Source organism: Chrysemys picta, unplaced genomic scaffold, assembly GCF_011386835.1.
Source record: "Chrysemys picta bellii isolate R12L10 unplaced genomic scaffold, ASM1138683v2 scaf1168, whole genome shotgun sequence".
In the NCBI taxonomy this organism is placed as follows: Eukaryota; Metazoa; Chordata; order Testudines; family Emydidae; genus Chrysemys; species Chrysemys picta.
The window spans coordinates 1-10,754 of record NW_027053875.1 but is presented as its reverse complement, the minus strand read 5'-3'; the positions used below and the strand labels follow the sequence as shown (position 1 = coordinate 10,754).

General features: G+C 46.3%; 1 long non-coding RNA gene across 1 annotated transcript; it reads right to left on the bottom strand.

The window, feature by feature from the left end:
• Positions 1–273: 273 nt before the first annotated feature.
• On the bottom strand, positions 274–10,742 carry LOC135979724 (uncharacterized). The gene is made up of 2 exons (XR_010596976.1): positions 10,150–10,742; positions 274–7,867 (listed from the first exon to the last, which is right to left on the bottom strand). It is a non-coding gene; the product is annotated as an uncharacterized LOC135979724 (long non-coding RNA).
• Positions 10,743–10,754: the final 12 nt, after the last annotated feature.

Genomic DNA, 10,754 nt, shown 5'->3' with positions numbered 1-10,754 from the left:
TCGATAAGAATATCATGCGAGACCGTATCAAATGCCTTACTAAAGTCTAGGTATACCACATCCACAGCTTCACCCTTATCCACAAGGCTCGTTATCCTATCAAAGAAAGCTATCAGATTGGTTTGACATGATTTGTTCTTCACAAATCCATGCTGGCTGTTCCTTATCACCTTACCACCTTCCAAGTGTTTGCAGATGATTTCCTTAATTACTTGCTCCATTATCTTCCCTGGCACAGAAGTTAAACTAACTGGCCTGTAGTTTCCTGGGTTGTTTTTATTTCCCTTTTTATAGATGGGCACTATATTTGCCCTTTTCCAGTCTTCTGGAATCTCTCCTGTCTCCCATTATTTTCCAAACATAATAGCTAGAGGCTCAGATACCTCCTCTATTAGTTCCTTGAGTATTCTAGGATGCATTTCATCAGGCCCTGGTGACTTGCAGGCATCTAACTTTTCTAAGTGATTTTTAACTTGTTCTTTTTTTATTTTATCTGCTAAACCTACCCCCTTCCCATTAGCATTCACTATGTTAGGCATTCCTTCAGACTTCTTGGTGAAGACCGAAACAAAGAAGTCATTAAGCATCTCTGCCATTTCCAAGTTTCCTGTTACTGTTTCTCCCTCTTCACTAAGCAGTGGGCCTATCCTGTCTTTGGTCTTCCTCTTGCTTCTAATGTATTGATAAAAAGTCTTCTTGATTCCCTTTATTCCCGTAGCTAGTTTGAGCTCATTTTGTGCCTTTGCCTTTCTAATCTTGCCCCTGCATTCCTGTGTTGTTTGCCTATATTCATCCTTTGTAATCTGTCCTAGTTTCCATTTTTTATATGACTCCTTTTTATTTTTTAGATCGTGCAAGATCTCGTGGTTAAGCCAAGGTGGTCTTTTGCCACATTTTCTATCTTTCCTAACCAGCGAAATAGCTTGCTTTTGGGCCCTTAATAGTGTCCCTTTGAAAAACTGCCAACTCTCCTCAGTCGTTTTTCCCCTCAGTCTTGATTCCCATGGGACCTTACCTATCAGTTCTCTGAGCTTACTAAAATCTGCCTTCCTGAAATCCATTGTCTCTATTTTGCTGTTCTCCCTTCTACCCTTCCTTAGAATTGCAAACTCTATGATTTCATGATCACTTTCACCCAGACTGCTTTCTACTTTCAAATTCTCAACGAGTTCCTCCCTATTTGTTAAAATCAAGTCTAGAACAGCTTCCCCCCTAGTAGCTTTTTCAACCTTCTGAAATAAAAAGTTGTCTCCAATGCAGTCCAAGAATTTGTTGGATAGTCTGTGCCCCGCTGTGTTATTTTCCCAACATATATCCGGATAGTTGAAGTCCCCCATCACCACCAAATCTTGGGTTTTGGATGATTTTGTTAGTTGCTTAAAAAAAGCCTCATCCACCTCTTCCACCTGGTTAGGTGGCCTGTAGTAGACTCCTAGCATGACATCTCCCTTGTTTTTTACCCCTTTTAGCCTAACCCAGAGACCCTCAACACTTCCGTCTCCTATGTTCATCTCTACCTCAGTCCAAGTGTGTAAATTTTTAATATATAAGGCAACACCTCCTCCCTTTTTCCCCGTCTATCCTTCCTGAGCAAGCTGTACCCATCCACACCAACATTCCAATCATGTGTATTATCCCACCAAGTTTCAGTGATGCCAATGTCATAGTTGTATTTATTTATTAGCACTTCCAGTTCCTCCTGCTTATTCCCCATACTTCTCGCATTTGTATATAGGCATCTAAGATACTGGTTTGATCTTTCCTCCCAGTTTTGTCCTGACCCTCCTTTCTCTCTGACAATATAGCCCACACTCCCTCTCGTTTCCGACCCATCTCCCCGGTCTCCATGTTCCCCACTTACCTGTGGGCTTTGCTCACCTGTCCCCGTCGAACCTAGTTTAAAGCCCTCCTCACTAGGTTAGCCAGTCTGTGTCCAAATAGGGTCTTTCCTCTCCTCGAAAGGTGAACGCCATCTCTGCCTAGTAGTCCTTCCTCGAAAAGCATCCCGTGGTCTAGGAAGCCAAAGCCCTCCTGGCGACACCATCTTTGCAGCCAGGCATTCACCTCCATGATGCATCTGTCTCTGCCCGGGCCCCTACCTTTGACAGGAAGAATTGAAGAGAATACCACCTGCGCTCCAAACTCCTTCACCCGTACTCCCAGAGCCCTGTAGTCACTCTTGATCCGCTCAGTGTCACACCGCGCAGTATCATTTGTGCCCACATGGATGAGTATCATGGGGTAGTAGTCAGAGGGCTGGATAATCCTCTACAATGCCTCCGTAACGTCTCGGATACGGGCTCCCGGCAGGCAGCAAACCTCCCGAGATGAAATGTCAGGGCGACAGATGGGCGCCTCCGTCCCCCTCAGCAGAGAGTCTCCGACCACCACTACCCTACGTTTCCTATTCGCAGTGGTGGCAGCAGACCTCCCAGCCTTAGGGGTACGAGGCTTATCCTCCTTTACTGTAGGGAGTGATTCCTTCTTTCCTGTATCAAGAAGAGCATAACGGTTACCTATTACCACGGCAGGAGGGTTCGGAGCAGGGGTGGAGCACTGCCTGCTGCCAGAAGTAACCAGCTGCCAGTGTCCACCCTGAGCCATCTCCTCCTCCACCGGTGGTGTACCAGCAGTCCTGTGTACTGGGACAGCTACCTCAGCTGTCTCCACATGGACACTGTCGAGGAATTGCTCGTGGATTTGGATGCTCCTCAACCTAGCCACCTCCTCCTGTAGCTCTCCCACCTGCTGCCTGAGAGATTCCACCAGCAGGCACCTCTCACATTGGATGGTCCCCCCAGCCTGGATATCAGTAAGTGGAAATTGCAAGTTACAGTCTCTGCAAAACCACACCAGGATCTGGGTAGAAGCATCCATGCTCAGGCGCTCTGTCTGGCTACAGGCACAGGTGGAGGAGACAGAAGCAGTGCTGGCACAGGTGTTGCGGGTCTTCCTAACCATCGTAAGCCTCCCTCTGTCAAACTCCTGTCTGCAGCCCCCTGTCCGCTGAAAGGGTTGTTTAAGCAAGAAGTTTTGAATGTAGTTGGTTTATAGGTATTAAGGGGAATAAAGAGAAAACAGATAGAACCGGCAAGGGACCCTTGCCCCCTTCCTGCTCCCCTTCCAAACTCCCTTGCGAAACTCCCTGTTAGCAGCCCCTGGTCGCAAAAGCTCCCTGGTCGCTTGTGCGCTGCTTTATAAAGCCCTGGCCTGTACGAATGCCCCGCCCACTGATTAAGGCTCAGCCACTTACCAGAGGCTTCTAGCTTTCAAACCTTCCTTTGAAGCTCACAGCTTCCAACTGCCAGCCACAGCACACGGTCCTTCAAACAACCAAAACAAACAAACAGACTGACAAACACAAGCTCGGCACACAGCAAGTAACCCTCAAACACAAACAAACACACTACAGACAGTCACTTATTGTTGTTTTGGTAGGAGTTTTTTTTTTTTTTAATTAACCAAACATACCTTTTGCTATAGATTTACATTAGAGAAGGCAAGGTCAAGAAATGCACCTGGCACTTCACGCAAAACGCTGTGCAGTTTGTGACGGTTCTTAGTTCCTGGGGGAGCTCATTTCCCAGTCTTGGACCACTCCTGGAGAAGATTCCGTCTCCCGCACAAATAATCTTTATACTCTTACGGTTGGGAATGCCGGTGTGCCAGAGGAAAGCAGTTGTCAACCATGGCCTTTGGCCTAGAGCTTTAGACAATCTTTTCAATACCCTGGGCCCAGGCTGTGTAACACTTTCAAGGTTCAATGGCAAAAAAATGTTAATGCAGAGTTAAGATTGCTTGGCAGTATATCGTCCTCTTGCAGAATACTGAAATGAGCAAAACTCAAACTTCTGAGAAACAGGAAATGCACAGTTAAGATTCAAAGGGAGGCTCCATTAATTTTGTTAGGCCCAGGTTAGGATCCAATGGGGAAACAAATACTTGCACCTGAAGCTATAATCTGTCCAACCCTTTTAGAAATCTGATAGTTATGGGGTTGGAAAAAAAGTGAGCACTCACCCACTGGAGGGTGGAATGCTGCAATGGCTGCCAAATGTACTTTAATGGAACTAACTAACTGTCAGGCCTTGATGTTTTAGGTGCAACAAGTAATCCAAAATGTGGTTAATGGAAGCATGCACTGGAGACACATTTCTCTGCTGAGATCAAATAGAGAAACGTTTCCATTTGGCCAGGTAAGCATGCCTAATGGAAGCTTTCTGCTGTTCGGAAGCACCTCCTTCATATCTTTCAAGCAAGTCATTTCTACTGGTGTTAGCCACAAAGCATCGCCGCTGTTAAGTGGAGGGTCTGCAGATCTCTTCCCTTGAATGTGTAAAACTGCTGCCATCCTTTTAAGCAGTTCTTAGTGAGCCTTGTTATCTTCTTGTGGTCAAGAAAAGTTCACCACCTCATCTGGCGATGAGGAACACAAACACACCAGGACACTGAGGCAATGGCTAGTCTGCCTCTTGTAGTGGAGGAGCTGTCTGAACATCTTCCAGTTGCTCAGTCCTGGTCAGAGAATGTTGTCTGCAGTGCAGATGATCTTTGATGAAGCCAGCTCAGACAAGTGAGGAGACGTCCTAGCAGCAGGAGAGACATCCCACCGTGTCCAGAATAGCCACTGACATGGTGATGGAAAGTCCCATGGTTACATAGGCCATTGCCCCTTGAGATGTGCCCACTGCTGGGACATCCACAGACCCCATGGGGCTCTGATGCAGGGAAAGCTTCCCACCTGGTGTGGGACACAATAGGACCCATTTCCAGATCCAACGAAGATGACTCAATCATGCGATAATGGTGGAGCAGAACCCTGCGGACAGGAGACCAGTAAGCCAAACCCAGAAATGGTGGCAACAGGGATATTAACGGTGGCAAGCCCCTAGAATGTACAGGACTCCTAGGCACCAGAAGTAGCATCAATACTGTATGCTTTTGCAGAGGTGGTGTAGGGACCAGTTTCCAGTGAGGGCTGAAACCCTTCCTGAACCACAAGAGACACTGGTACCAAGAGGTTCGGTAATTCTCTAGTGGCAGAGTACCCTTCTGGGGTAGTCAATATCGAAATTGGATCTTGGGTCCGACACAGACACTTCAGGAATCGGCCTCAACAGATCTGGCACAGGTTCTGGGCTTGACAAACCCCCCTTTGCAGCAGATGAGCATGCTGGAGAATGCTTCCCTTCAGAGTCCCTCTCAGAATTCTTGCTTTTAGATGGCCTGGGTACTGAAGGTCTTTCTGGACAACAGACAATGTCCTTGGCAGATCTGGGTCTCTTCATCAGTTCTAGAGATACAGAACACAGTGCCAAGGCCTCTCAGGAGGTACACTCTGTACAGATGGAGCCGCACTTGGAGCGCACTCTGAACCCAACAGCTCCAATGGAGTGCTGCCTCCATAAGGAAATATTTAAGTCTCACAGCTCTATTTTTTTTGAGTGAGGTTTAAAACGTCTATAAAAGGTGATATTTCTCACTGATGTGAAACTCCCCCAACATTTTAGGAAGCTGGGGTGTGGGTCACTGACCGGCACTGGCCTGGCACACGGCTAGCAGGACTTAAAACAGGAGGTTTAAAAACAAACAAAAGGAACTATTTCTTCACACAACACACAGTCAACCTGTGAAACTCTTTGCCAGAGGATGTTGTGAAGGCCAAGACTATAACAGGTGTGACAAAGTTCCTCCTCTATCTTGGTGGGTCCTGCACTTATTGGCGGATTTTCTTGCCTCAGAGATTCACCATGTGGGTTGGGGAACAGCCCAGAGACCTTCCCCTCTGGAAGAACCCACAGTCCAGGTCAATTGGGAGGTTTGGGGGGAACCCAAGCCCGCCCTCTATTCCAGGTTCTAGGCCAGGGCCCTGTGGACTGCAGCTGTCTAGAGTGCCTCCTGTAACAGCTGCATGACAGCTACAACTCCCTGGGCTACTTCCCCATGGCCTCCTCCAAACATCTTCCTTATTCTCACCACAGGACCTTCCTCCTGGTGTCTGATAACGCTGGTGCTCCTCAGTCCTCCAGCAGCACACCCTCTCACTCTCAGCTCCTTGCGCCTCTTGCTCCCAGCTCCTCACACTCTCGCCACAAACTGAAGTGAGCTCCTTTTTAAAACCCAGGTGCCCTGATTAGCCTGCCTTAATTGATTCTAGAAGCTTCTTAATTGGCTCCAGGTGTCCTAATTAGCCTGCCTGCCTTAACTGGTTCTAGCAGGTTCCTGATTACTCTAGTGCAGCCACTGCTCTGGTCACGCAGGGAACAGAAAACTACTCATCCAGTGACCAGTATATTTGCCCTCTACCAGACTCCTGTACCCCACTGGTCTGGGTCTGTCACACAGGGTTCAAAAAAAGAACTAGATAAATTCATGGAGGCTAGGTCCATCAATAGCTATTAGCCAAGATGGGCAGGGATGGTGTAACTGGCCTCTGTTTGCCAGAATCTGGGAATGGGCAACAGGGGATGGTTCACTTGATGATTACCTGTTCTGTCATTCCGTCTGAAGAACCTGGCATTGGCCACTGTGGGAAGACAGGAACCTGTTAGATGGACCTATGATCTGAAGTATGGCCATTTTTATGTTTTTATGACTTAAACCCCAGAGAGAGAGAGAGGTATGACTCTCTCTACCAGTTCCGGACCAGAGAATCAAATTTGGTCCAAAAGAGATCAAAAACTAAAACCTATCATTAACTATACACTGTAACTAACTACTGAACAAAAAACAGACTTTATGCAAAGAGTGAGGGAAATAAACTGACAATAGCAAGACTTCCAATTACCATGATGGTAAGAAGAAACTGGGAGGGGTCAGGGGCAGCTCTGCCCTCTTATACCAGCATGCAGTGGCATGCAGCGACAGAACACTCAAACCGCTTCAACCCGTACTAGGGAGGGGAAAAGTTCCCCAACAGCCATGCACGAGGCATGCACGGATCTAAAGTGGAATGGACATGTGCAATCACTCAAAGAATAATGTTTTTGTGTCATACAATATACCAGGGGTAGACAACCTATGGCACGCGTGCCAAAGGCAGCGTGCAAGCTCATTTTCAGTGGCACTCACACTGCCTGGGTCCTGGCCACCGGTCCCGGGGGCTCTGCATTTTAATTTAATTTTAAATTAAGCTTCTTAAACATTTTAAAAACCTTATTTACTTTACATACAACATTAGTTTAGTTATATATTATAGAGGTATAGAAAGAGACCTTCTAAAAACGTTAAAGTGTATTACTGGCACGCAAAACCTTAAATCAGAGTGAATAAATGAAGACTCGGCACACCACTTCTGAAAGGTTGCCGACCCCTGCAATATACATTTCCTGGGTAGCCACACACCTGCCCATTTCCTGATTAATATTGTTCTGACTCTTAACAGCTTTCATATTGTCACTGTATTGATTATTCAAATGTTCAGCCAAACCAGAGAAAACTATTACACAGCTCCTGGACACACATTTCTGATGCCGTCCAAATCTGCTATCAGACATGGTTTGAGGTGTATACCAGGAATAAAAAAAACCAGATTATTTCCACCTGAGTGAATCACCATGAGGTCCAATAGATCACAACCTCTTAAGTCACCAGTTAGATGCTGCAGAGTGGGTAAAACATGATGCTAATGCAAGCCAACTCTCTTCACCCAGATCAGCCTGTAGCCAGCAATCCCCAAGCCATGGTGTACTTCTTGCTCTCCTGCAAACTTCTGCAATCTCATGATCCAGGAATCACCAAGAATCCACATGCTGCCAACCCAGGCAGCGCACATCCTTCTTTTCCGTCAGCGATCAACTTCCATGCTGTGTGTCTTTGGAAACACCACATTCATCTGTCCAGAGATCAGGAAGTAGCCAGAACACTACTACACACAGAAGAGGCAAAAAGAAGGCGGGGGAATTAAGGCAGAAGTTGATGCAGGGCCAAATACAGCAAAGGAGTGGGTCTGTTGGGGCAGCAATTTTTCCAGAGTCCCCCAGAGAATTAGCAGGTGCCATGCAAAACCTGAGATCAAAACTGACTGAGACCATTTTGACCTGCATCACAGCAACAGTTTGATCTCTACCTCGGCACAAAAAACCCAAAACGCACCAATTTTTTTTGAAAAATGGCTATTTTCCCCTCCCAGGTTATATCTCCAGAAACCCTAGTTCAAGTGACCCCAAGTTTGAATCACCAACCCTACTCTGCACTCCCACAAGTCACAGGTAATTTCAAGAAACCCAATGCAAGCATGCAGATTTTAGAGCAGTCAGAAGTGTCCTTTAAAGAGGAAGTGAGGATGGGAAGGGCTCCTTTACACATCCACTGACAGCATAGGAGGGTCTGAAAGGTGTGAAGTGGCACATTCGTTTCAATGTGATGTTCTCAGCATGCAAACACCCCACGGAGATTAATATAATCTAAAACAATAGATCTGAGACATGTGAACTGCTCCATGCATCTCAATGTGTGTTCCCATCCACCTCCTGCTTTACAGTTTGTGATATGCATGAAGTATGCATGTTCTCAGCTCCCCATCCAAAGGGGCAGGACTTTTCCAGATGCTGGCTCAAATGAGGGGCAGGGAGAGAACCTCAATGTTAAGGCTTCACAGGTCTGGGGCCTTGCACAGCTCTGGAACAGTCCCTGGGAGAAGCCCTTTAGTGTGTTAACCCCTTAGCTTCACTGCCTCCTGGGTCCGAACTTCAGAGCCTTCAGCACCCATTTCACTCAGTGAGTCCACTCGAATTGGCCACCTGGGGGGAGACTTGCATATCCAAAGGAAGCAATGCACCCCCAACCTCAGTGACTCAGATAGCATTGTAAAAATAGAAGGGTTTATTACATATCTGGAACACAGCATAGAAAGTCCTTACTTAGCATCGAGAATAGAAAACGTTACAGCATAGTCCACCTGGGTCAGTCCTACCCCTCCTCCTTTGTCCCCAGTCCAGAAGCGTGTCTCCTGCTTCCAGCAGCCCACACTATACAACCCCAAGGGTCTCTCCTCCATCCTTTGTTCCTCTTCCTGGTCTGAACAAGGTCACCTGCTTATCTACCTTAGCTCTCTGTCCACACCTGGACAAAACCAGCTGGCTTCCTGCGGGGGTTGGGGACAGTCCAGGGTCATTAGTTGCCAGGCACCACATGTCCAGCCATTGGAGTGGCCATATTCTGCTGAGACTCTGCCAGAGTAGAATCATAGAATATCAGGGTTGGAAGGGACCTCAAGAGGTCATCTAGTCCAACCCCCTGCTCAAAGCAGGACCAATTCCCAACTAAATCATCCCAGCCAGGGCTTTGTCAAGCCGGGCCTTAAAAACCTCCAAGGAAGGAGATTCCACCACCTCCCTAGGTAACGCATTCCAGTGCTTCACCACCCTCCTAGAGAAATAGTGTTTCCTAATATCCAACCTGGACCTCCCCCACTGCAACTTGAGACCATTGCTCCTTGTTCTGTCATTTGCCACCACTGAGAACAGCCGAGCTCCATCCTCTTTGGAACCCCCCCTTCAGGTAGTTGAAGGCTGCTATCAAGTAAACAACTCTTCCCAGCACCTAGTTCAACATGCAGCACATAGGTGAAACGGAGACATGCACAGTAATCATACAAAATATTAAGAAACATTCCCACTTCATCACACTCAGACCCTCTCAAAAGGGCAAGTGCCCTCTCCCCCCCCACCAGATTGCTGCTCACATGATGGGGAAGGAGGGGTATAGAAACCCTGAAAATAGAGAATATAAATAATGAGAAGGAATTTTCTATATCTTTCAAAGACTTGCAAACAAGAGCATTTTGGTTGCTCATGTAATATCAAATGAGTCCCCTGAAGTTAACACAAAAAGCTTTAGCTCACTGGCAAAACTTCACTTTAGGTAATTACATCTGGCCTACCTAAGATGCCTTGGGCAGGTTTAGCTGGATGAGTAATTTTACACTTCCTGTCCTTTTGGTGTTTCTGTGGACTGTTGAACAGTTGCCACATCCCACCCATGAGGCTGGATTTCAGTGATGGGTGACGCAATTCATATATATATAACGTCAAGTAAGTTTAAATGCATTGTGAATTTTGAAGATGAAAGGCATAATTTGAAGTGATCGGGATGATTACTCTGAAAGTGTAAACCAAAAGTCTGACTGTATAGTGCTACCCAAGTTACCTGTGTTGACTGGATCACTGTAAGGTCATTAATGTAGCAAAAGCCTGCTCCCATGGCAGAACGAAGTCCAGCAGTCCCAAAGGTCAGCCTGCAACAGAGGCGATCCCGCAGCTCCTTGTTCATCCCATTCCGTACCAGGTTTTCAATCTGCGCTTTTGTTTTAGGATTCTGCAAAAGAAAAACGAAGGTTCTGTTCCCACTGCTCAAGGAGGATCTGATGGAACAATTACTGCTGCAGTGCAGTTTGTGTTAAAATAATTCTCACTAATTCACAGGATAGGAAGAAGTGGTCTCCGGATCCACAACCCAAGCTCTTTTAGAATACAAGTTCTATGTTGGTGTAAGAAAGGATCACTCTTTGCTCTAACCTTTGTCACTTCTCACATGTTCTCTATTCAAACATATTTAATTATGCATAGGCTTGGAAGTGGTAGATTTTTATTGGTAAATGTCAATTTCACCATATACACACAAATCAACACAAATATTCCCATCTATAATAATCAAAATATACATATAGGCAAAGAAAGAAAAATGCTGCTTGAGAACTTGCTAGAATTTGAGTCAAGGCTCAAATTTACTTTGTGTATTTTGACAAGTGATGT